This window comes from Sinohyriopsis cumingii, chromosome 2, assembly GCF_028554795.1.
Source record: "Sinohyriopsis cumingii isolate HCF-2022 chromosome 2, ASM2855479v2, whole genome shotgun sequence".
Classification (NCBI taxonomy): domain Eukaryota; kingdom Metazoa; phylum Mollusca; class Bivalvia; order Unionida; family Unionidae; genus Sinohyriopsis; species Sinohyriopsis cumingii.
The window spans coordinates 49,214,584-49,238,788 of record NC_142962.1 but is presented as its reverse complement, the minus strand read 5'-3'; the positions used below and the strand labels follow the sequence as shown (position 1 = coordinate 49,238,788).

The following is a 24,205-nucleotide window of genomic DNA, read 5'->3' as shown; positions in this document are numbered from 1 at the left end:
GGACAAGAATGTTCACGCAAGTCTTTATACCACTGATGCAATACGTCTTCGTCCGAGATGAGACTCCAAGCTTCGTCCAGATACTTGTCCAATTTTTCTTCTTGACTCAACATCAGGCATTTATCGTGTTGAATTTGACTGGGATGATCGTTTTGACATCCATAGCAATCTTTCTTGATCAATTCCGTCATTTTTTCCACCAAGTGTTTGGCAAAACAGGAGACTAAGTGGGCTTCTTGTTCTGGCCATCTTGACTTCATCATGATCACTTCTTCTTTTTCCACGGTCTCCTCACATTCCATGTTCAAGGTTTCTTCACTAGGTAAAGAGGGATAACAGTCTTCCATGGCTTCTAATAATCTAGAATGACTTCTCTCAAACTGTTGATTTCTATCGTATTATCGAATTCTGCATACAGGATGACATTCACCGTTACATCAGGGTCTCGTTTTGCAAACTGAATTTCCACACGAATCTGGCCAGATTTTATAAGGTGGAAATGTCCCTCGTCGCTGCCTTGGTCTGGAGTGAAATCAAAAGCCCACAAAGCATAACCTCCTGCGTAATCCTCGTACGTAATGCCATGACTGGTGTTGGTTCCTAACTGTCCGGTAGCTTCGTACAGGGACAAGTACGATCTCAAGTAATTCTTCTTCTCAAAGTCGGGTTCGAAAGGTCGGGTACACAAGGTCTTGCCATCGCGACTGACTTCGATCTTGGACACGCCAAAGGGTTGAAAGTAGAACGGATTTTTAGCGATAGCTCCGTTGAAGGCTTCATTCTCGACCATACCAAGGATTAAACATTTGGGTAGCTGTCCTTGGAACAGATGATCTTCGATCATGGATCGCTGTCCCCTAGGAATGGTGAAGGTTTTCACTTCCACGCGTCGTATGGGATACTTGGCGGTCGTTCTGCTCAACGTCTGGCTGATGTCGTTACCTACTTTAGGTAACACTTCCACACGGCGTACGTAGAGTCTGGCTTCTTGGATTTTGGTTTTGTAATTATCGTCAGTATCAGCCAATAAATGGAAAGCGGTACTGCTCCGATTCAGTCTCAGGCGAACATCCACCCCGTTCAGCAAATACTTTTCTTGCAACCACATGTCCAAATGCAAACGATCCATCAGTTCTAAACTCTTTCCATCTTTGATTCTGTCTCTTCGTTCTACAAATCCATCATTGTTGTCTTTGGTTGTATTAGTTTCGAATGTTTCAAATTTGCCTGCTTCGTCAGCTTCCCATACCACACAGGCATTGAGATGAGTGTTCTTGGCGTCTATTCCGTACGTCAAGAGATTTTCCAGGTAGACACGATAAGGGTAAGTATCCATGCTGCTACTGACTAGTTTGTTATTCAAGTACAAGTCCACTCCGCTAAACAAGGAATGCATGAAATTGTTGACGGGAGCTACTGGCTCAGTGTCTATAGTATTTCCATCCTTATCTTGAACTTTGACTTTCAAGTACAAGTAACTGCTATTCAGATCGATGTAATCTTCGGGTTGTCCTTTGATTTCAAACTCGATGGGAGCGGAATCCGTCAAAGAGGAGACGGGGTGAAATTCCACCCATTGGGATTCTTGCATCGTCATCATGGTGGGTGGCATGGCAAACAGATCCAGTTCCGTCTTGGAACAAGCGCAAGACTCTCGGTGAATCATTTTTTTCTCTTTCTCAATAATCGAAAACGTCTAAGTCTCGAACGGTTCTTCTTTTCTTTGTCTTTCTAGCTTGAAGTCTGGTGAAAGGGTGTTTTCTTCGTCGTCTCTTTCTGCCTTGTCCTTGCTGAATGCCCGACTCGGTAGCGTGCAGGGCATTTATAGGTGTGTCTCGTCGGCCTAAAATGTCTTTACCCGTTTGCAGCAAGATATTTTTGCCAGCCCTCATGAAGGCTTCTTTGGGGTTTTGTTTGTCGATGATGACATTTTGGAGAAATTCTTTGCCTTGTGTCAGTGCCGCATCTTTCAAGGCGTGCAATCCGCGTGTCACCATCGGTTTCAACACCGGAACCACCGAACGAAAGGCCGATTTTAACATATCTCCTAAACCGTGTCCTCGCTGTCGAGCAACCCCTCGGTACACTGGATACATGACTTACGAGTCGTGAGAGAACCGTTTTCTAAAATGGAGTTTCACCGTGACTTTTCCTTTGGTGAATGAAATATTTTGTCCCAAATCTCCTTTTATAGCAATGTTGACCGTGTCCAAATAAGACTTGCTGACAGGCAAATAGTGAGGATGGACAAATTCGCGGTGGACGTGGTAAGTGTTTCCACCTTCCTCGTCAGCGTTCGTGGCAGAATCCACTTTGAAAGGAATGACACGCAGTAACGGTACGGAGGTGTGTCCCACCACGTTGTACTCCACCACATCGGAATACACGAGCATCAAATTCAGTCCTTGATTCAGTTCTACTGGGGCACGAAATAACTTGGTAAAAGACTCGTTGTCATAAACGATGGGTAATTCGTTTTTTTTCATCATGGTCATTCTCATATTTATGTCTCCGCCCAACATGTCAAACAATTCAGGACAAAATAAAATGGACACGATTTTACTCCCGTCAAATTTCATCAAGAAGCGACGAGCTGCTTTGTGGTATTCCATGGTGACACTTTTTTTGGCATCCTCCAAAGCTTTCAGAAACACGACATTAAACCTGGAGGCTATGGTGCTCACCAAATGTTGACCACTAAAATAATAGCCTGGGGGAATGAACAAGTGATAGGTGGTGTACTTTTGATTTTGTAAACGGGTTTTCTTGTCATATTTGCCCTGGGTATCCAAGTACTGTTGCACTCGCTCGTCATAAACTTCCACATCAAATTTATTTTGATTGGGAAGGACATTGAGGACTTGGGTCGGGTGAATGATTTCTACTAAAGCCACTTCCCAATGGGCTTCGTGATCTAAGGGGATAGCCTGAGGTAATTTGGCCGTGTAACAGCACAACGTGTTGATGGGAAACACCTCCATGGAACTGTCACTGGGTAAGGTTAAGTAAAATTGGTTTTGGTGACTCATAATTCCAGAGTTCTGTGGCTGTCCGAGGGGTTAGTGGACGTCAGAGGCGTGTCTCCGCCCAAGATGGGGTTCTGGTTGTGGTTGTGGTTGGAGTGGTGACTGGCACTGGCACTGGACACAAGGTTTCCGTGGTTCCCGTTTGAGGAAAATTTCAGGGAGGGATTGGGAAGCAGGTAACCGATGCAACTGCTCAATAAAATGGTCCACAATTGTTTGTCTCCTTGTTGCAAACTCAAATTGGCAATGGCTGCCCCGATGACACAATACACCACGAAGATTTGGCAGAAAAAGACTATTTGCGTTTTAGGCACACGTTCTCCACACCACACCCACAAGGGTTGTTTTTGTAAATCTTGTACAGAAGAACTAGGTGAAGGAGTGGTCGACGTAGCTGCGTCTGTGTGAAAGGGCATGATGGTCACTTCTTTTTATAGTCGATGACTTGCGAAGCGTCGATCCAAGAATCAAAACTGGGTGGATATCCTTTCCAACGTACTTTGACTTCTTTGACACGTCGTTTGCCCACTTTACGGGTTCTGCGTTCGAGAATGCTTTCGATGTCGTACACGTCGTCTTCTTTTTTGGTTGTTGTTGTTGTTGTTGTTGTTGATCTAGGGTTTAACGCCATTTTTCAGCACAAGATAGGCTATACATGGCGGCCAGTATAACTGGTGGAGGAAGAACCCTGGAAAACCCAGGGAAGAACCACCGACCCACGATACAATTTTTGAACTCCTGCGTAACCTGCAGGATGCGAGGGATCGTAGTAAATGCTGGCTAAGACTTTTTCCATTTTTTTTTGTGTTGGTTGGTGTATTAATAAGGCACCCACTCTTGGAGGATGCTACTCTTTTTCTCTTGGGGTATTTTCTTGGATTGCAATGCTTTGCGTGTGCGACCGGCAATAGGTGTTGAAGAGGAGGATGTCTGAGCGGGGGATATCGGTTCTTGTTTCACTTCTGTCTTCACTTCTGTCTTCACTTTCTTTTTCTCTTGTGATGAAGAAGGGGTGGCCATCATCTTTTTAATCCATCCAGTTCTGGAGGTAGGTGGTGTTGTTAACTTGCGTACTTTTTCTGGTGGAGTTTGAAATCCTTCTTCTTCTTCTTCTTCTTCTCCTTTTTCTGTCTTGGTCACGGGTAGTGGTGGTACTGGTACTGGTACTGGTACTGGTGATGGTGCTGAACTTTTCATCAAGGTCTTAAAATCTTTCAGAGTGGGTAGAGCTGTTTCGTCTAAAGCTTTCTGGTGAAAGAGTTGCAGTCGTTGCAAGAGTTGACCGTACTTTTGCGATTTTTCTGTTTCGGACAAATCTTGGCGATCCATCAAGGACTGCAATTCGTGTTGTAACTGGGACATCTCGCTCAAATTAGGATCGGGAGGTAAATGCGGGGTGCGTTGTTCTTGCCACCGATGGTATTCCATCCATCGTTTGTAAGGCACTAAAGCCAGTTTTCGTCCTTCCATGGGGTTGTCAGGGGTCGATTCTGAGATCTTGGGACTTCCGAGGCCTTTTTATCTTGCTCCCACCAGTCCTCCCAACATGGTTCCCAAGACTCCTTTCAGTATGGGGCCTAACAAGAGGGGTAAAATACCTCCACGTTGGACCAGCATCTTCTTTTTTTTGACGAATGGGAATTTTCTTTTGAACCATTTGGCGCAGAACGTGACGATCTTTGCCTAAGCATTGTTTCTGGTGTTTGGACAAAGGGATCGTGCCTTTCAAGACGCTCAAACAACATTCGCACACGGTATCGATGACCTCTTTGGAGGCCGATTGAATGAGTTTTTTCGTAGAGGTGGAGAAGCTTTGGACAGGACAGATAACATGTCCCAATGTTTGACTAAACGTGGTGGTAGTCCTTTCCTTTTCTTTCTTTGGGGTTTTCTGGAGGGTGACATCTTTGAGTCTTCAGGAGCACCAAAAACACTGATACCCCGACTTGGTCACAGGCCTTTTTTATACTGGAACGCGTCGCCACTGATTGTCTTTACGTCGTATTAGTTTGAGGACAGGCATGACACGTCGTGCAGGGGTACGTAACGGACTAAATCGAGCCAGTTCTTGCTTGGACAAATCCAGTAAACTTTGTAACATGCCCGATCTTTCTTGGACTTTGATTTTGGGAGACGGTACTTTGTGAGCAGCAGCCACTGCCGCTAAATTGGAGGGTCCTGCCACTGGGGAAGTTCTTTTTGGGGTCATCAACGGAGACGTTCTTAGTGTAATCAACGTCTCCAAGTACTCTTCAGTTCTTGGTGTCATCAACGGAGATGTGGATGAACGTGAGGATGCCGGAGACGCAGTCACTGGTTTGCGAGTGTAAGGTTGCGTCCTGGCCGAAGTGCCTCTCTTGCGACTAGTTTTCTTCTGTGGGCTTTTCTTTTTCTGGGGACTTTTTCTCTGTTTCTTTTTCTGAGGGCTTCTTTTCTTTTTCCGGGGTGATGTCTGGTAAGAGGAGGGTCCTGCCACTGGAGAAGTTCTTCTTGGGGACCTGGTCTTTTTCTTTTTCTTCTTGGGGCTTCGTTGGACTTTTTTCTTGGGGAGAAGTTTGGGGGAATTAGGATCCCATCTTAAGAGAGAGCGAATGATGACCCCTCCTAGAGTACCACTTCCTCCAGGTTTCAAAATGATTTGTTTTTTTTTTGGTTTGAGTGTCGATGCGGGGATCGGCCAGTTGGGTCAAAGCGACTTTGTTTCGATCAAAAAAGTGTTTGGTTTGATGAAGAATCTGAATGATCCCTTGCAGTAATTGACGTGCTGTCACCGTGAACCATCGTAAGACTTCTTCGAGACTAGCTTCTAAGACACGAGCTCGTATTTGTGGATTTTTTTCTCGACTGATGCCATACAAGGCACGAATCAATTTGACGGGAAGATGCGACTTAAGGGACGTCAGTTTCAAACTGTGTTAGACAGACGAAAAGTGTCTGAGGTTTTTATAGATTTTTTTGGTGCGGTTAAGTCGAGGACGGAGACGTGTACAGGACAGGCCCTCCGTCTTGGCACCAGTGGTGAAACAAGTGGGTACGAAATCGCAAATCCTCGGGGGCGGTAGGTTTCAAATCGACGAGTAAATAGGCGTGTAGAGTTTGAGTGGCATCGTCGTACGCCTGAGTCAGCCAAGGCGTTCCTAACTGTTTGGCTAAGACTTGCACTTGCGATTTATCTCTAGGGCTTTTAAACAAGACCACGTAATGCGCATTGAGACTGATGGTGCGATGGGCTTTACTTTGTTGAAACAAATTTTGGGTGATGTAAACGACACTGGCATTACGGTGATGCCCTTTGCGCGTGAACCACAGTTTAATTTCTTCTTCGTCTTCTCCTAACATGTCGTCGAAAATGACCAAATGGGTTTGACGGGAGTCAGAGACCATGCTGTCGTCTTCTTTAGGAATGCCTTCCACAAACACGATGGAATCGCCTTGACTTTCTCGCAAGAGGCTGTACGCCGATTGCCACTCTTTGTAACACCACACGATCCGCTGAGTTGGCCGATCGATCAAATGATGTTTATGTTCGATCAAACGTTTGACGAATTCGGTTTTGCCTGAACCGCTAGGTCCAGCAATGAGCATGTTAAAGGGATGGCGAAGATACAAAGCCTCCCAACTGGCACGATCTAAGTGTTCGTCGATGACTTTGACAGTAGAGGAAGAGGGAGCAGAGACAGCAGAGGTAGCCATTGTGTGAGAAATGTCACTTGTGTCACGAAAACAAACAAGACAAGAGTTTATATACTTTTTTCAGAACACGTTTATTGAATGTTTTCAAACATGAATACGAAAGACAAAAATACATAAAAGCCAAAGGCTTAAGTACAAGGATAAAAGGCACATGATAACCATTAACGTGGAATAAACACAAGTGTCTGTACAACAACATGTTTTGGGTAATGTTCTAACCAGTTCTATAGTAGGGGGTAAGGTCACACAAGTGTCCTCCCGAAAGGGTCTTTCAGGCCTGTCCACGACAGTCCCGTCCTGGGTGACGGGTTCTTCTGGCACCGTCACTACCACAGGTTGAAAAGTAACTTTTTTCCTTGAACAACTCTCGTGCATACTGGGCCACTTCTTGGGTCCAAGCCTCAAAATCCCATTCTTTCCAGGCACGGACATCTGTCCAATGGGGGTGTAAGTCACAAGCTACACACACATCGTCATACACGTCTTGGGTAGCTAAATGTTGACGAATCTTTTTTTCCCGTAGAGGTCGAGAAGTATCCAGATGAAACCGCAAGGCTTTGAGCAAAAGGAGTTTTTCGTGACCATTTAAGGCCATTGAGGTGGTAAGTACTGACCGTAAAGAGTCCACAAGGAATCGGCTGGTAAACGAAATCCCAGAAAACAAGTCACTAAGACACACACCACTTGTCGTCCCAAATTGAATGGATACAGTTCTTGTAATAATCGATGGTAATGATCCACGGTTTGAATATGGTCATTGAGTTCCTTCCACGGAATCTGTTCAATAATATGTGACATAATCCGTGGCATGGCAACTTGATTTTATAGTGTCTTTGTTTCGGAAGCAATAAAGGTAATTTCTAACTAGACATGTTCGTTCTCCAGTAGGGAATTTAAATGTTACATACTGTAACTGGAACGTCAGAGTTTGTCTAGATGTTTCGTCTTTCTCTAAGCAGATTCCATGTAACAAATGTTGGTAATCCTTTAACTCGTCTTCCTCAATACGTTGCAGTAAGTGAATCTCGAAGTAACCAAAATTACGAACGTCTAGTTCATCATCATTCACAAACTGAAAATGTTCAACAAGGTCTGACCACTGAAAAAATTTCTGACGAATCAGTCCTGTTATACCATTCAGGAACCAGTGGTTAAAGATCTGGTGAGGTAACGGATGCAATTGTTCTTTACGTTTCACTTGTATTTTGACCAGTTCTCGGTAAATCTTTTCTCTCAACTCCTCAGGCAAGCCCAAAATGTTCTCTTGTAAAGTATCCATAAGTATATACACTGTTTTTGGAATCCTTGGGTGGTGGCCAATAGCCTCGTTTACCTTTGTGCCTGATGTAATATCCACTCAATCAGTCTTCTTATACTTTGGAACAGAGCATAATTTAAAAACGGTTCAATAACTTTGCGTTTGCGTTTCACTTGTATTTTGATCAGTTCTCGGTAAATGCGTTCTCTCAACTCCACAGGCAAAGCACGAATGTTCTCTAGCAAAGTATCCACGAATAGGTCATACTAAATCCTCTTTGGTCTGACACAAGAAATGTACTCTTTGCACAAACATGGTTTTACTTCAGTGTCGAACTTAAATCATTTAGTCACTAATCTACACATTACAATTCGTTCAGAAGTTTCCTCTTTCACTAAGTTGACATTTTGTTCAAGATGTTGGTAATTCGTTAACTCTTCCTCTGGAATTCGATGCAGTAAGTTTACAATTATGTAGTAATCTCGTCCATAACAAACCAATCCTTTTTAAAACTAGGGGATCGTTGATCAATGTCTGTCCAATGGAACACTTTCAACTGAATCAGTCCTTGTATAGCCTTCAGGTACCAGTGGTTCAAACACCGGTGACGTAACGGATGCAATTGTTCTTTACGTTTCACTTGTATTTTGACCAGTTCTCGGTAAATGCGTTCTCTCAACTCCACAGGCAAAGCACGAATGTTCTCTTGTAAAGTATCCATGAACAGATTATGGTAAGTTACTTCAATGTCTCGGTCCCACTAAGGGTAAGTAATGACAATTCGGTGACCATCGAGCATGTTCTACGTAGGCCGAATCTTGCGGTTCCCAGTGGTGAAGTGACACACCGCAACTGAAGCACTTGACTTTATCTCCTTCGCCCAAGTAGAAAAATCCGGCTCTGGCTAATTCTTCGGGGGTCGGTCCTCCCAGATATTTAGGCCATTTTCCTTTGAACGACTGAAGCCGATTTTCAAAGTCGCAGTATTCCGACAAACGCACAGGGAACGAATATTCGTCTTTCACAGGTTCGTTTCGATGAGGGTTGAGTGACATGGGTAGAAGTTTGCTCAGGGCTGGATGACATCCGTAGGGGGGTAGACGTGAAGGTGAACATTCCCCTTTAAAACGAAACCCAGTAAAATGTCCAAGAGGACGAGCAGCATCACTTTCGCATCCCTCAGGTTTGACACGCACAGCATCCCTTTCCAAGATAGGGGTAGGGACACTAAAGTTCCCATGATGCTTTACGGCATCGCTAAGGTCACAGCGTACAGCATCGTCCCCATCGCAAGGCTCACAATCGCATTCCACTTCCGAAGCCTCACACTTGAATTGTGCCTTTCTAAACAACTTGTTCTGTGTTTCTCTGAAAGTATTCATCTTGTTCGCTCGGTCTTGGTAGTCCCAATGAACTATCGATCTTGCCTAGGGTTCCCTTTTACATACAGTCCAATACCGACGTGTCCATACGGTAAGGTGAAATGATTGGGAAGTCGCACTCGCTTCTGGTACACGATTTGATAGACTTTTTCCAAGGGCCGACTGACGATGTGGTGAGTGGGTAAACGTACAATCTTGTTCGGTTGGTGAGTGGTCACTTTAAAGTGTCCATCCTCTCCCGATTGTAAGGCTTCTTTCAATACCCCAAAGTTGACCACTCGACTGGTACGATAATTCAGAGTCAGTCCTTTCACTTTGCACGTCGTGTGCACTTCTCCTTGTTTGTCCCGGTATTCGTAGCCGTAATTTTTGGGACCGCCACTGACGAAACTTACAATCTTCTCGTCGGGATGCTCGTCTGTCCAGGCTCCTAAACGGTCTCCTTCGATGTTAGGGTGCTGTTGACTCGGGTGATGGATGTAAATGCAACTGTCCGTGTCAAAGTACAGGACGCGTTCCCCTAACAGTTCTAAAGCTTCGTACAATTTTAAGCGAGCATGAGCTGTCACGTAAGCCGTAATGATGACATTTCCAAAAGGGTCGTCTTGTACAAAGTCCAGATCTCCTTCGTAATTGACCAAGATCAAATTCTCTCGAACGACGTCCACGTGTTTCATGTATTTGGTTTTGTCGTGAATCATCTGGAAGTAGCGGGAAGGTTCTGTCAAATATTCCGTCTTGGGTAAACACGGTCGTTGTGCCATTTTACCCCACAAGCAATTTAACGTCACTTTGGCAAACGATCGCCTGCCTTCGTTTTTCTCGATGTGGTCTAAAGTGATGCCTTCTTGTTCATAGTATTTCTCTTTGAATGTCTTTTGGTCTTCGGAAGTGTGACACCAGGACGGATAGCCGCTGGCTTCTTGTTTCAGTTTCAAAAAGGCATCCACGTAGTCGGCGAAAATGCCTTTCTGACTGGGATCACCCTTGTGGTACTGTTGTGTCTTGGGAAAGTGGCAAATTTCGTACACTTCTAACAGTTGGTATCCCATGTCCAGAGCTTTGAACAATTCTACGCTGACCCAGGTTCCCGTCAAGGCCCGTTCTTCCTGGGTGTGCTGACAAGGTTGGTCTTGGTTGCACGTTTCGGCACAAGTACGGCACAAGGGAAACATCAGTTTGCCTTGACAATGGTGAGGTAAGACGGGATGGTATAGGTTCGTGGGAGGCAAAACTTTACACTTGATCAAGCCTTCGTATTGTCGAATGTTTTTCAGGTCAATGTGTTCCGTTAACAATTGCGGGTGCCCTACAGGAAAGCGACAATATTTGCACACGTAGGGATACAGCGAACACACGTCCAAGTATTTGATTTCTTCTCCTTTCTCTTCGTCGGCTTGGTAAGCAAACAGGTGGCATTGGTCCTTCCTCCGTACAAACTATCCCTCGGGTTCAGCGGGTCCATGAACTGGTAACTTTCCACGAGGCGTTTAAACTCGGGATCGGTTTTCATACGGTGATCGTACTCGTGTTCCCACATTTCCACCACTTGGTATCCTTCCTGTTCTAACTTTAGGCGCCGCTGGAAAGTGTCCTGGTACAAGTCTTCCATGGTTCGTTGTAAAAACTGATTTTTAGTGCTACGATCAGGGTAATAGACGGGACATCCGTGAAATAAGCAACCGTTAAACTCGTACACGATCTTGGGGTTTTCTAAGTCCCAGCCATCGACCGAATACGTTCCGATGGTCTTTTCACCCCCTCCGTTGCGGGCATGCTGAATCCACTTGTCTTCCTTGTCGCACAAGTAATGTAACCAGCGTAGAGCTTTGACCGAGTATTGACATTTGACATAGTGGGTCGTTTGGGGACTGATGACAGCTACGGTGTTTTCAGGCATGAATCGTTGTCGATACACTAAGGAACACGCTTTGGCAATGGTGCAAGCTTCTTTCAAAGGATCGACCCCTCCGTGTTCCATGAACAGTTCTCGAAATTTTCCACAGCAACGCCGTAAAATGTCCACGTCGGAACGACAATACTTTAGCATTTCTTCCTGAAAGTCGAAAGGGTCCGAGGCGTGAGCCTGGTACCAAGCGTAGAAAGCTTCTCGTTGTTCGGTACGCATGTTGTCGGGGTCGTAATAGTGAGCCTCAGGTAAATGGGGCAGAACGGCGTGTTGATTGGCTTCCGTATTGAAAAAGTGTGGAAAGTACCCTTTAGCCATTTCTGTCATTCCAAACGTTTTAGGCATTCGACTCAAAGGCATGGCCAAATAGCTCATCGAATCTTTAAACTGTACTTGTCCCACTTGCATGAAAATGATTTTGGCTCCGTTCAAAGTCACTTTAGGACGTTCGGTGCCTTGTTCCGTATAGTATCTCAAAAGAAACTGTCCATCGTATCCGGAGAAATTGTGAGCCATCACCGTGGCATGACGATGACAATCTCCGTAACGTTCGATGTCCTCTTGGCTCCACGTCTTGTCGACGGGGTCTAAAACCCATTGGGCAAAATCGGCTAACGTGTTCGGTCCCCGAAAGATTTTTTCACGCCCTCCAGGAATCTTGCTGCAGTGAGGGCAATGACTGAAGATAGGTTCTTGAATGCACTTCTCGCACGCTCGATGAGCCACGCAGAAATTAGGAATGTGAATGACGGTCTCTTGCATGCATTCGAAATCAAAAAAGATGAAATTGCCTTTCTTCTTGTGACCGTCCTCTTTCTCTGATGGGGGTTGGTATTTTTGCACGTAGCATTGGTGTTCCAAGTCCACGATGTGGTGACAAATGTGACATTTTTTCTTTCCTCGACATACGTGTGCCTTGGCAGCATTGGTACATATGCCTTGTCCACACGTAGGGCACAATCTCAGGAGTTGACAAGCACATTTCTGCTGTGAACCTTGCGTCTTCAGATGTTGTTGGTAACAGGTAGGACTGACAAACGTGCGCAGACAAGTTGAACAAGGCACTGGTCCTTCGCTCAGACAGGGTGAAGAGGCCAAACATCCTGAGCATTTCAATCCACAATGCTTGTGTTGCTCTATATTATTATAACCATGGTCACATTTCTCACAGTAATAACTGTATCCCAGGAATCCGGTGATACTGGTAATGGTATCGAAATGTTCATCGTGATAATAGACATGAATGTATTTTCCGTCCTTAAAGTTATGGCCTCGAAACAACAGACGTCCGTGCACTTCTTGAGGGTGCACTTTCAAGGTGTATCGTGGAGCTAGGACATCTTGCAATTTTTGCATCTGAGGAATGCCACAGGGTGTGTCTTTGGACAATTCGGCTTGTTGTAACAGGAGTTCTGCTTCGTTTCGCTGTTTGGCTCGATCGGATCGTTGAATAGTTTTCCAGGCTCTTTTCCAATCTGCCGTGTCGTTCTTGTTGGCATAGGTTCGTCCCACCACGATGGCTCGAGCTAAACACATCTGGTCTTGAGGATTGTGAATTTGGACAAGGCGCTACGCTTAATGCTGCGAAGCTCGTTCACCAATAACATCTTTTTGCGTCCAGTCCCTTGAGGAGGAGAGACGTGGGTCATGTCCAGTGTGGCTTTTCCATCGGTGATGTCAAACTGGTCATTAGATTGTTGCACGTGTTGAATCTTGTCCATGACTTTGGAAGCGGTCAATTCTGCAGGGGTGCTAAACTCGATCCAAACAGGGGATTTCAAACCGTCGTGTTGTATGGAAAGTCTCAAGCGATCGTCTTCTTTGGGTTGACATTGTCGCTTGAGTGCGGTGAGCAAAGAATCCCACACCCCAGTGATGAACACTTCTGCTTTCTCTAACGGAACTTCAGCCTTGAAATCTTTAAACTTCACTGTGTATTTGTAAGCCGTGGTTCTAAATTTTCTAGAGGAGCGCTTTTCCGTCTCTCGAATGGAATAGTATTTTTCAGGGTTGACTAAGGGTGGTGAACTTGGTTTAGAGGGTTCGGATTCTGGTTCACTCATGTCCTCTTCAAAATCACTGGCATGAATTTGTGCCAAGATTTCAGCCCTGGTACGAGGCGATAGATCACGTTTCTGCCTCTTACTTTCTTCTTCTTCTTTCTTCTCGAATGAATAGGATCGTTTCATCTTGAGTGAAAAACGTCAAATGACTCAAGTTTAAACACCATAGACTAATTTATAGTCATGGCAGACCAGCGTATATAAAAGGGTGTGTGTCTTGTCCTTTCACTATTCATTTCACTCTCAAGCCGAGCACAACAATGGAAGAGACTAGCCAAATCGAACGTTTCGTCAGAGCTTTGCGAGGGGTCATTAGAAAATTCTCTTCAGACCAGCCCACGGACTACTCTCCTTCCTTTCGAGATAAAAGTCAAGATACTTGCTATATCTGTCAGAAGAAAGGGCATTGGTCTTCAGAGTGTCCAGACCGTCAAAAAAGAAAAAAACGGCTAAAAAAGACAGAAGTCAAGATACCTGTTATTATTGTCATGAAAAAGGACATTGGTCTCCAGATTGCCCAAAAAAGAAACAAGAGGAGTCAGAAGAAAAGAGGAGTTCTTCAGAAGAAGAGAGGGATTCTTCAGAGGAAGAGAGGGATTCTTCAGAGGAAGAAGAGGAAGAAAGAAGACAATTCTACTTACAAGAGGCAAAGAAACAGGAGAAGAAAAGAAGAAGGGAAGAAAATGAGGAGAAAGAAGAGGAAAAGACGGTGAAGAAATTCAAAAAACAGAGAGACTAAACAAGGAGAAAGAAGAAGTCAATGAACTTTTAATTAAAGTGTTCTGTTGTGAATTGTGAATTGGATTGTAACAATGAATAAAAGAATAAATTAATGATATAAGGTAAGTGTCTTTGAGTTATGATTTTAAAATAAGAACGTACACTGACGCACTCATACAAAAGACACGTACTATAGGGGTAAAATGGGTTGTTTTTTTGTTGGTTTTTTTTTTGAGTTATTGGCAAATTGAAAGGCTATCTCTTTTCGAGAAATGTGGGTGGCCCTGAAAAGGGCCTTTTTTTTGGTGTAGGGGTGAGTTTAAGCAATCAACTTTAACTGCCTTAAGCCTTTGCCACGGCCAAGGCCTACTTCTGGACTGCGTAATGTTGATGATGATTGGGTTGAAATCACTAAGGGTGGTACGACAGGCTTAGTCACAGGGTTAACGTGTTTAGCTCGGGAAGGTCGTATTCTCTTCGGTCGTAATAAAGAAGTCTGATACATTTGTTTCAGACTTCTTAACTCCGCTAAAATGTCCAACAGTACCGTGACCGTTTGATTTTCACCCTCTTGTTTCTTTGCTGCTACTTCTTCTTGCTGTTTTGCTGTTGTTTTTTTCTTACCTCTTCTTCTTGCTGCTGCTGTAGGAGAAAAGCTTGTTCCGCTTCCTTTTGTCGTTGTATAAATTTCTCCAATTCTTCTTTCTGTCTCTGTCTAAAATTCTCCACTTGCGGTAATGAAGAAGGTAACGAAGGTTCCGGAACAAATTCTTGCAAGGTAAGAAAATCCACAAAATCCCAATTTACCTCTTCTGAAAGTAAGTCCGGGTTCCCTTGGGTGGTCTCCACTGCTGGTGCACCCCAATGAATCGTTTTCTGAGTTTCCGTCATGTTGAATCACTGTCGCATAGATTGACTGCACACAAGCGCTAGCGAATCTATATAGACTACGTGACGTCACAGACTGCTCTCTTCGGATTGGATGCGGGCTGACTGAATTTTGTAACGCGTGTTTGGATTGGTCAACAAACTCAATCCGTTTCAATCCTTCCTCTACCTATAAATAAGCGCAGTTCACTGCATTGATTCACCTGTTCTCGTCGCCTCAAGATGTGGACCACAGTCGAATCATCCACCCTTGTGTCTTCAATGATGTTTAGGACGGACATGCTCATGTATGTCCGGTCCAAGTGGACCGTTGTCGACAAGTCAGACACCAGTCTGTGGATACGAAGAGTGTATGTAGAAAGACAAGGTTGCCTCAAGAGGACACTGATTTATGGCCCTCGAGTAAGACGCAGCTTGAGGACAAGAAGATGCCGCAGATGCCCTTTATGTTAAGGGTATATTAACATAATCCCAAAGGCCCTTTTCAGGGCCACCCATATTTCTCGAAAAGAGAATGACTTTCCATTGCCTACCCCTTTTTTAAATTTAAAAAAAATTTTTTAAACAAAAAAAAAAAATCCCATATTCAATTCCCCCTTGTCCCTAGATAGACCCACACTTTATTCCCCCCCTGTTCAATTCCCCTTGTCGCTAGAGTGGCCTACGATATTTTTTCTCCATGTTAATTTCCCTTGTCGCTATATTTGCCCACGATTTTTCTCCATGTTAAATTTCCATTGTCGCTATATTTGCCCAGGGGTGTTTTTAATGCTAATTCCCATTGTCGCTCTAGTGCCCCTATTCACTACTTATGATAGTATAAATGTACGAGTGTGTGCACTGGGTTTGTGTACCATTTGTCTCTCCAGTCACTTCACTGCTAGGGTTATAGCGATTATTCAGGTGTTAGTATTACTTATAACCGGAAGCAAGTACTAGAAATTTTAATTTTGTTTCTAAGGAAATGAATTTCTATTTTACCCCCATTTTACATGATAACTGTATTTGGTTAGATTGCGTAATGGTGGATAGTTGAGTGAATATTGGTCGGCAGGTGTACTTATATGTTCCACCTACGATGTTTTTAACATTTCATGTTCCCTTGAGGCCAAAGAGACCCAAGTGAGATTCTTGAAACCAAAAATTACCTCAACAAATGTTAAATTTTTTCTTTTGACTTGTCAACCACAGCGAGGTTCATAAGATCAGCGAGCTTATATTTCGTTGCATACACTGACAAATCAACATCACCGGGTTTCTTAACCCTACCGCTTTAAATATCTACCATTATAAATTATGGGCTCTTTTAAACGATGACTAGTCTACCGTTCACTAGTGAACACGTGCACGACTTTATGCGGTGGGGGCCACCAGTGGTCAATGACCTTCATATAGCATCTAGAATCGTTAGCGATTCACGACCACATATAGGTGGATCTGTTAAGTGTCTGTGTTGGCAATCTTGAATATCAGAGTGGAGCGCTAGCAGATCCGCTAATATATTCGAGAACTTCATTTGGAGACGCGAGTCCATATGAATCAAAATAAACAACACCACGTGGATCAAAAGCATATGCAACCTAGTGAATGCCTGGACCAGAATGACCATCGAGATTAATGATACCAGTTTCAATACGATTTAGTTGTTTTTTCGTAATTGATCGTGCATGAAAACCCTCTCTAAAGTGCTTGATGTCGAATCGACGAGCAGCATCAAGTAAATCAATATTAGTCATTGGAACGATTTGCTTTCTAAGCTTGCTTAGCAAAAAGTTCCTGGTAGTCTCAGGTATTGACTGTACCATGAGGCTGGAGTTCGTAGTCATAGACATGAGCCACTCGCGGTTCGTTTCCGGTTTCTTTTTTTTTTTTTTTTTGTGGTCAGACTCTTTCCTGTCGCTTTCTTCAATGCCATCTTGGCAGCAGTTCCAACAGCACCAAGTGGAGCTGCTTTTGCCACAGCCAGAGCTTCAGCGGAAAAAAAGCGTTATAGCTGCAAGAAGAGGAAACATACCACCTGTCTACTTTATGTCTTTAATGACACCCGCTGAAAGATCAACTTACATGCCAGCCTTTGAACGTTTGGCGTCGTTGAAATGTTTGAACTGATGTTGAGTCAGTGATAATTCATTTGGGTTTCAGTGATATCATTGTTCCAGAATTCTTCGCTGATGCCGAATGCAGCTTTTTAATCTGAACGGGTGTGAGAGTAACATTTACGTGATGATATGACATTATAATATAATGGAAGATTTAATTAATCCCTGATTATATCCGGCTACATATTTTTAAATGACTCATTCCTCCACCAACGCCTTCGAGCAACATTGATTTGTCTGAAAGTATGACAGCGAATGCTCTATAATCAGTAGCACCAGTTGACAGTGCACCTACTCGAGCTCGGAAGTGTATGTCATGCATGTCAACGACAGACTGTCTAAATAAATCCAAGTGTTTCAGAGAGAAATAATAGATCGGATACAACGTCGAGATATCCCGCTAGAGATCTGCAAAATTGAATTAACATTCTGATCGCGCCCTATAACTGTCATCAAACGATGATACACATGTGTAACATGATTATTTCCAAAACTCAGCAACACTTCTTCAGATGGTTCTTGATGTCGGTTTATCCTCAGAGAAAATTCACTAACCTCAAGTGGGTCAAATACATATGATTTCGTATTTGAGAATTTTGTCGTTTATCATCCTGAAAAGCTATAAATACATATCGTGGTGCTGAAATTCCCTGTTGTGACGCGGTCTGCCATGCTAATGTTCCAACAGTTGAGCTTGTAATCAAGTCAGTGGTCCTCGTCAGCCAAAACAACGTTGATTTTTACGCCGCTGTCCATGAAAGAGGGCATACGTTCTTCAGAAATCGATGGTGTCCCTGTTGGTATCCACAACGAAAGATTTATCAGCATCACATTTACATGCAGTGCCATGGTTTTGCCCGCATTAGCTCCTTCAGCATGCCATATAGTTCCGTCGTCTGTGCCTTCTGGCACGAGTACAACTATTTGTTTCTCCCAGAAGATACCTTTTCTAACATTTCTGCAGAAGCCAAAGATATGTGACCGTGGAATTGCACAGCTAAATCTCCTTTGCGAATCAATTTGATTTCTACGTGCTGACAATCCAGGGATAAAATTAGCATTTACAAAGGATAAACTTTCAACGTCGGCGTCGTCATCCGCAGCAGAAACCTTTTTTGGGGTGTCAAAAGTATAAGGTCGGTCCTTAGCGCGATCAACGGTATATTTTGCGAACGTTATTGACGGACCAGCGGACCGTGCATACTCATCGGAATATCGTGCGAGACCTAAGATCGTCATGGCAAAATCGAAGTTATCTTGACATGTCTGGATTTCTCGGCCGTCGATACTATATCGTGCACTGTTAAATAGTGCCACAATTCCGTTATTAACAAACCGACCTTGCTGATCACCATATGGATTACCATCGGCTTTTACAAGTCAAACTAACCTGAACTTCAGTGAATGCCTTGGCGGACAGGAAATACCTTGATGTATCTTGGGTTTCGATTCGTGCACGTTGGTTTCGTTCTCGTACTTCATAAGAATAATATTGATAATCACGCACCGACTAGTCCTTGAGTCCTGGTGGATCCATGTCAAATACGCGATCAGATACACGCTTAAACATTTTATTTATATTCGCTGTTGCCTTAAAGGATGTGCCACCAACGTTGACGTCGGGGATGATGACGAGACAAACCACTACCCGCTACTAGGTTTACGGTTATATTTCGAGCTTGTTCACTTGCGTTAACGCCCGCTAAGTCCTTCAATCATTCATTTGCAGTTTGATTTATTATTTTCCTGATACTTGTTAACATCACTTCGGTGCTAGGCAATTTTACTGGCTGAGGTCAGACCGCTGGCGATCTGCTTATTAATCGTGCTAGTCGTTGTCGGATTAATGAGAATGCATTACCGGCAAGATCACCGACGATGCCAAGCGCCTTGTCACGAACATCATCAATGGCTTTCATTCCTAGCTGCTTTACAATTGGAATCGCGTTTTGGGGTCACAGTTCTGAATAGACCCTGAACAACATCGCCGAGTCAATCTCTGTAGGTAACTTTATATACTGGTGCTCGCGAATATATCATACTGACGTGTTCAGGTCTGCGTTGGATATTATGAATAAGCATTATTATGTTGTTATCGCCGATCTAATTAATCAGTCTCTCAAGTAGTCTATTGTAGTGATCGATAAAGACCGACATCCATTACACCACCTGTGAGCAATCGCTGACAAATCTCAGCTGCTTCATTAATGCTTTATGAGGAATTATTGCCGGTTAGTCGCCCACTATTCTAGTATTTCAACATCGGCAAGGACGTTACTTGGAAAGAATCTAATAAGACTGCTTCCGCGAGTAGTAAAGCCCTTTCAGTAGCAGTGGTATCAGAGTCATCGTCGCTCAGGCCCCCCTCCTCTATAGCAGTCGATGCTGGATGGCTTTGGACGGAGGCGGGGTCCTTTATTCACTGCCTGATGAGCATCATATCTCTCTTATACTTTGAAGCCTCGTTTCTTCACGCAAACGCTTTACCGCTTCTCTTTATGCAATAATATAATCGTCGATCTCCTGGTTAAGTATGTTAAATCTACTGATTTCTTCAGTGCTGATGATCCTTCTTAAATTACTGGCAACGCGAAATAAACATTTCTCCAATCGTCGCGCCCTATAGTGTTAACACACTCGGGTTTTACATAATTAGATCTATTATGGGACCCCATCTCAGCAATCTTATGCACAGTGGCCATGTTGATAGCAGCAATACCTACCGGAGTAAATTTATCCATAAGATCAACTCTACCTTTTGACGACGATGACTGACCTTCACATAATTGCTGCCAACCATAACTTTCCGAATTGTGCTTGCTCCGGTGGCACTATATCCCCGCGTAATGGAGCTCTAGCAACTTCACTGACTTGTTCCTTAAATCGCGTAAATTTAAGCTGATTAGATTTATCCCTGATTTGTGATATACCATGGAGCATTCGAAACACCAAGGGATCCCATCCTGATTTTGGAATATCGGCGAAGTTTGGATCTAGCAGGTTTTTTACGAGCAGGATACCCTGCATCAGCGACTGCAACAGCATTATCCCGAAGTATTCGTAAACCTTCCTCGGCAAATCGAGCAGGTGCTTTTTTACGTTGCCTGGAGATGGATTAGCTGTCTGAAAACGACTAGCAACACCCGCAGGCAATGCCTCAAGAGCTTTTTGTGTCGCCGATGTTGCTAAAACAATCTTCTTAGTTGGTTCGACAATTGGTTAAAATAACTCAGCTGCACTTTCTGCATATCTCTCTCTGGCTTCCTGGCGCGTTTGTAGTTTCTGCTTGACAAAATCACGGACGGGGAGATATTTCTCAATCGCCTCTAGTCGTTGTCGAGCTAATTTAGCTGTACGAGATTCCATTGTAAGCGCAGAATCATTCATTATTATTACAACGACGATTTAATTACAGACCTATTTTGCTCGCTGTCCAGCACCCGGTTGTAAACACCAGTTGCAAGCAACGGCGCAGACAATTAACGACGATCTATCACTGGTCCTTCTCCGATCATCTACAGCCGCAGGGAGAGATAGCGCGCGGGTCTACGAGCCTCCGGATGCGTTAGAGGCCTCGATTTATCATTCTCGACCTTGTATGCGGGAGGTAATATACATTGCATTAATTTAATTGGTTCTTAATAAATTGATTATTCAATATTTCGATATAGTTGTAAAATATAGTCTGCATGAGGTACCGTTTGCATATTTAGCATGTCATAATAGGGCATTCAGCACATAAATCGTTTTTGTCTTCTTCTAAAACCTTAAATATAACAACAACACTTTGTATTTCACGTCATACTTAAATACTACTGATGATTATTGTATGGATGGGAAATATCAATGACTATTGTATGGATGGGAAATATCAAATCATCTTTATTGAGGCATTTCATTATAAACTATGCTGTCACATTAACTGATGATAGGAATTCTAGATTTATTACCTTTGACGCATACATGTAATTTATCAGGCTTATGGTTCGGTATAAATCTAATATTAAATATCGCAGGTGGGATGTAATGTAACAATATTATGTGTGCACTGGTTTTCTATGCCTACTGATACTGCTAACAATCAAGTGAACAGTTTAATAGCAACTGAATGATATCATGCTCAACACTGGTATCAATTATGATCGAAGACGTTTTGTTGTCAGTGATGACTAACATACTAATAACACCCACACTCAGGACATGATTAGGATGATTGAAAATACCGTGAATCATTATAAGCACATATAATTCTAGTGTTCATGATAACCAATAAAACGTGAAGGGAAAAAAGGACTAAAATGCGATGGATTGTAAACGATTAAGGAAAAAAGATTAATGAGATAAAAGGTAGGTTTGCTTGAGTCATAATTCAGAGATAGCTAAACTTGAAGGCATAAGAGTTTTCCTTTGGGTTGCATACAAATGCCATTAAATTATAGAGTGAGAGGGAACACACGACAAGATAGATTTTCACACAGATGATCTTGATAAATATGAGTTGCGCGATTGCTTTTGTTGTTACGAAGTTGATAATGTGCTGCAGTTTTATTTCTATTATGAAACATCAATTGCTTTGGTTTTCTTTGAATGCATTCATACCATCATTTTGCAAAAGTAGATTGAAGATTAAATTCTTTCAGAGTATCCCAAAGACCAATTGAAGAATCTGCTTGTCAATGAATTATTCTGGAAATGGAATATTTCAAACTCATATTGCGCATTGAAAATGATTTTTATATTAAAAAAATATTATTCAACCTTGATGTTTCATTATATGTTTTTAAAAGTTATATTTTTGTTGTACGTTTTCAAAATGTCGTTTTATTTATTTTATGTTTTAAAAACATGGTTTTGATATGTATATTTTTATGATGTGTTTACACTTTCGGACTTTTAATGGATACACTTTAAACGTATGTTTCTTATGGAATGTTTTGTTTTGTCAAATCTTTAAAAATGTTTGATCTTTTGTCCTAAATTTGAAACATCTTTTACTATTTTCTGACTCTACGGTTTTTAAATGTATATCTGAGTCTGTTTATAAATTGCTGCTGATGCAATAACTTAAGAGTAGTTTATATAAAGTAACTCACTCACTACCAGCCTGCATAAAAAAGTCCACACCAATCTGTTGAGCAACATATTCAAACAGTAGTCTTCAACTAATCAAAAGAATTTCACAGGTCGCCTTTGTTCAACAATTTTGAGATTGGAAAAGTGGGAGCGATAGCATGATGTCATTCGCTTTCATTTATTCCTAATATAAACACCGCTGTCACTTCCCGCAACATAACTCGCTAATGAGCATAATTCTCGTGAGTCGGACATTTATATATGGAATATCTCGGCCATAAAATACGCTTAGATCATAAATCGAGACATATCAAGACGTACCAACTCCATTGCAACCATTACGGCGGAGAAACTACTTTCAAAGTTCATATTCCATCCAGTTTATCTTGGTTTCACAACATTGTACATGAGATTACGGCAGAGGGGTCTACTTCGACAGAACACAACGACGCTCTAACTGCACTGTGGTGGAATACTCCAGAAATGGAAACTTCATTCAGTAATGACCGCCACAGACGTAAACATGGTATCTGCTATTCATATTGTAACCTCAAACCATCTTCATTCAACGTTTCTGTTATCGTCCGGAATCATAACATGATGCGTTGTTTTCAGCTTACAGACCACCTATTTACACCAGACTACATTAATCCCTTTTATATGATCGTTTCTGTAACGGTTACAATGATGTACTAAAGAAAAACTGATAAACCCCAAAACGAGCTGCCAGGTTTGTTACGTCCATTACGACTATACCCCAGGTAGTTTGACCTCAATATTGAACAAATTGTCTTAGGGACCATTAAACCAACGTAGACTGGAAAAATATAATCATATTTTCTGTAAAGGTTTAAAACACAAAAAGCAAATACCCTGCTACATTTAAATAAACCACAAAGAATCAACAGAAACCAACAAGAATATACGTACTAATTAATATCTAACTCACCAACTGACAGTTACTAATCCAGCTTTTCCCAAAAGATTTGTATTCATTACCACACATTTAACTACTGAATCTTCTGAACACAAATCTTAGAAATTTTCAAAATAAGTACGGACACATTTGCTCCAAACAAAGGATACGGTTGTTCCAAAGGGCGACGATGTGTGTTACAAATGTCAGCCTACCGTATCACCGAACAAATAAAGATCAAAACGTCTGCCCTTTTTTCATCACAATTCAATGTGTACTCGTTCTGAACATCGTCGCTAGCCAAAGTTCCGATACGTCAACGCTATCTACACCTTGGCGGATCGATCAGATATTTCAGTGCTTCGGGTCTGTGAATTTCATTGGATGCGACGGCAACCGCATCGAATCAAACTTAGGTTGTTCAGAGTTGAACAATGTTCCTATATGATCGAGACAAGACACCATACAACTGGAATGGACTCCTAAATAAGCAATTTTCCACTGCCAGTCCTTGTTTGTGCAAATAGATCCTTACCGTCAAATACACTGTAATGGCTTCTGTCTGGTAAGTAGTCATATTTTCGATGCTAAACTTACAATGTATCCTTTTGAAGCCAATTACCTCTACCAATTTCGGTCGATGTACAAAGCACCGCTTTTACACGCTATTGGTTAGTTGGCATTATATATTGAGGGAGGCAAATATGAAATCCAATAGATCTCTCTTGGAGAAAGCACGGGCATATCCGCCAAGGTGCAGATAGAGTTAACATAAAGGAACCACGGCTAGCGAAGATGCATTCGACATAGGGAATCTCCACTGTATCATTAGACTCAAACCTTTTCACTAAGTAAAATATTTAACAAATTATCTTCCTTTTAGAATAGAGTGTGGTGCAGGTTTAAACCAGAGAGGTCAGCTTTGACTCCCTAGAAGGGGTTCTGAGATTTGGAATCTTCACTACAAATTTAGACAATATAAACACATTTGGATTTTTAAAAAAAAATATTTAAAAGACTATTTAATAATTTAAATTTTAATTCTCTTTTTTCAACAGAATATAATGGAGATCTCAACCAGAAAGGTCCAACTTTGGAAACTTGGGACTTCCACTATAACTTCAGAACAAACTTAGAAAAAGAACCTGATTTGGAATTATGTGCTATGGCACAATCAC

General features: G+C 42.5%; 1 protein-coding gene and 1 long non-coding RNA gene across 3 annotated transcripts in view; one reads left to right on the top strand and one right to left on the bottom strand.

Annotated features, from left to right (window-relative positions):
• LOC149804807 (uncharacterized) overlaps window positions 1-20,622 on the top strand; it is a 47,268-nt gene extending 26,646 nt beyond the window's left edge. Inside the window, exon 3 of the long non-coding RNA XR_016414480.1 lies at window positions 20,454-20,622. This is a non-coding gene — a long non-coding RNA (uncharacterized LOC149804807). The remainder of the gene's footprint in view (window positions 1-20,453) is intronic.
• LOC149804804 (TNF receptor-associated factor 3-like) overlaps window positions 1-24,205 on the bottom strand; it is a 222,455-nt gene that overhangs the window by 130,764 nt on the left and 67,486 nt on the right. The gene's annotated exons all lie outside the window — the stretch shown is intronic.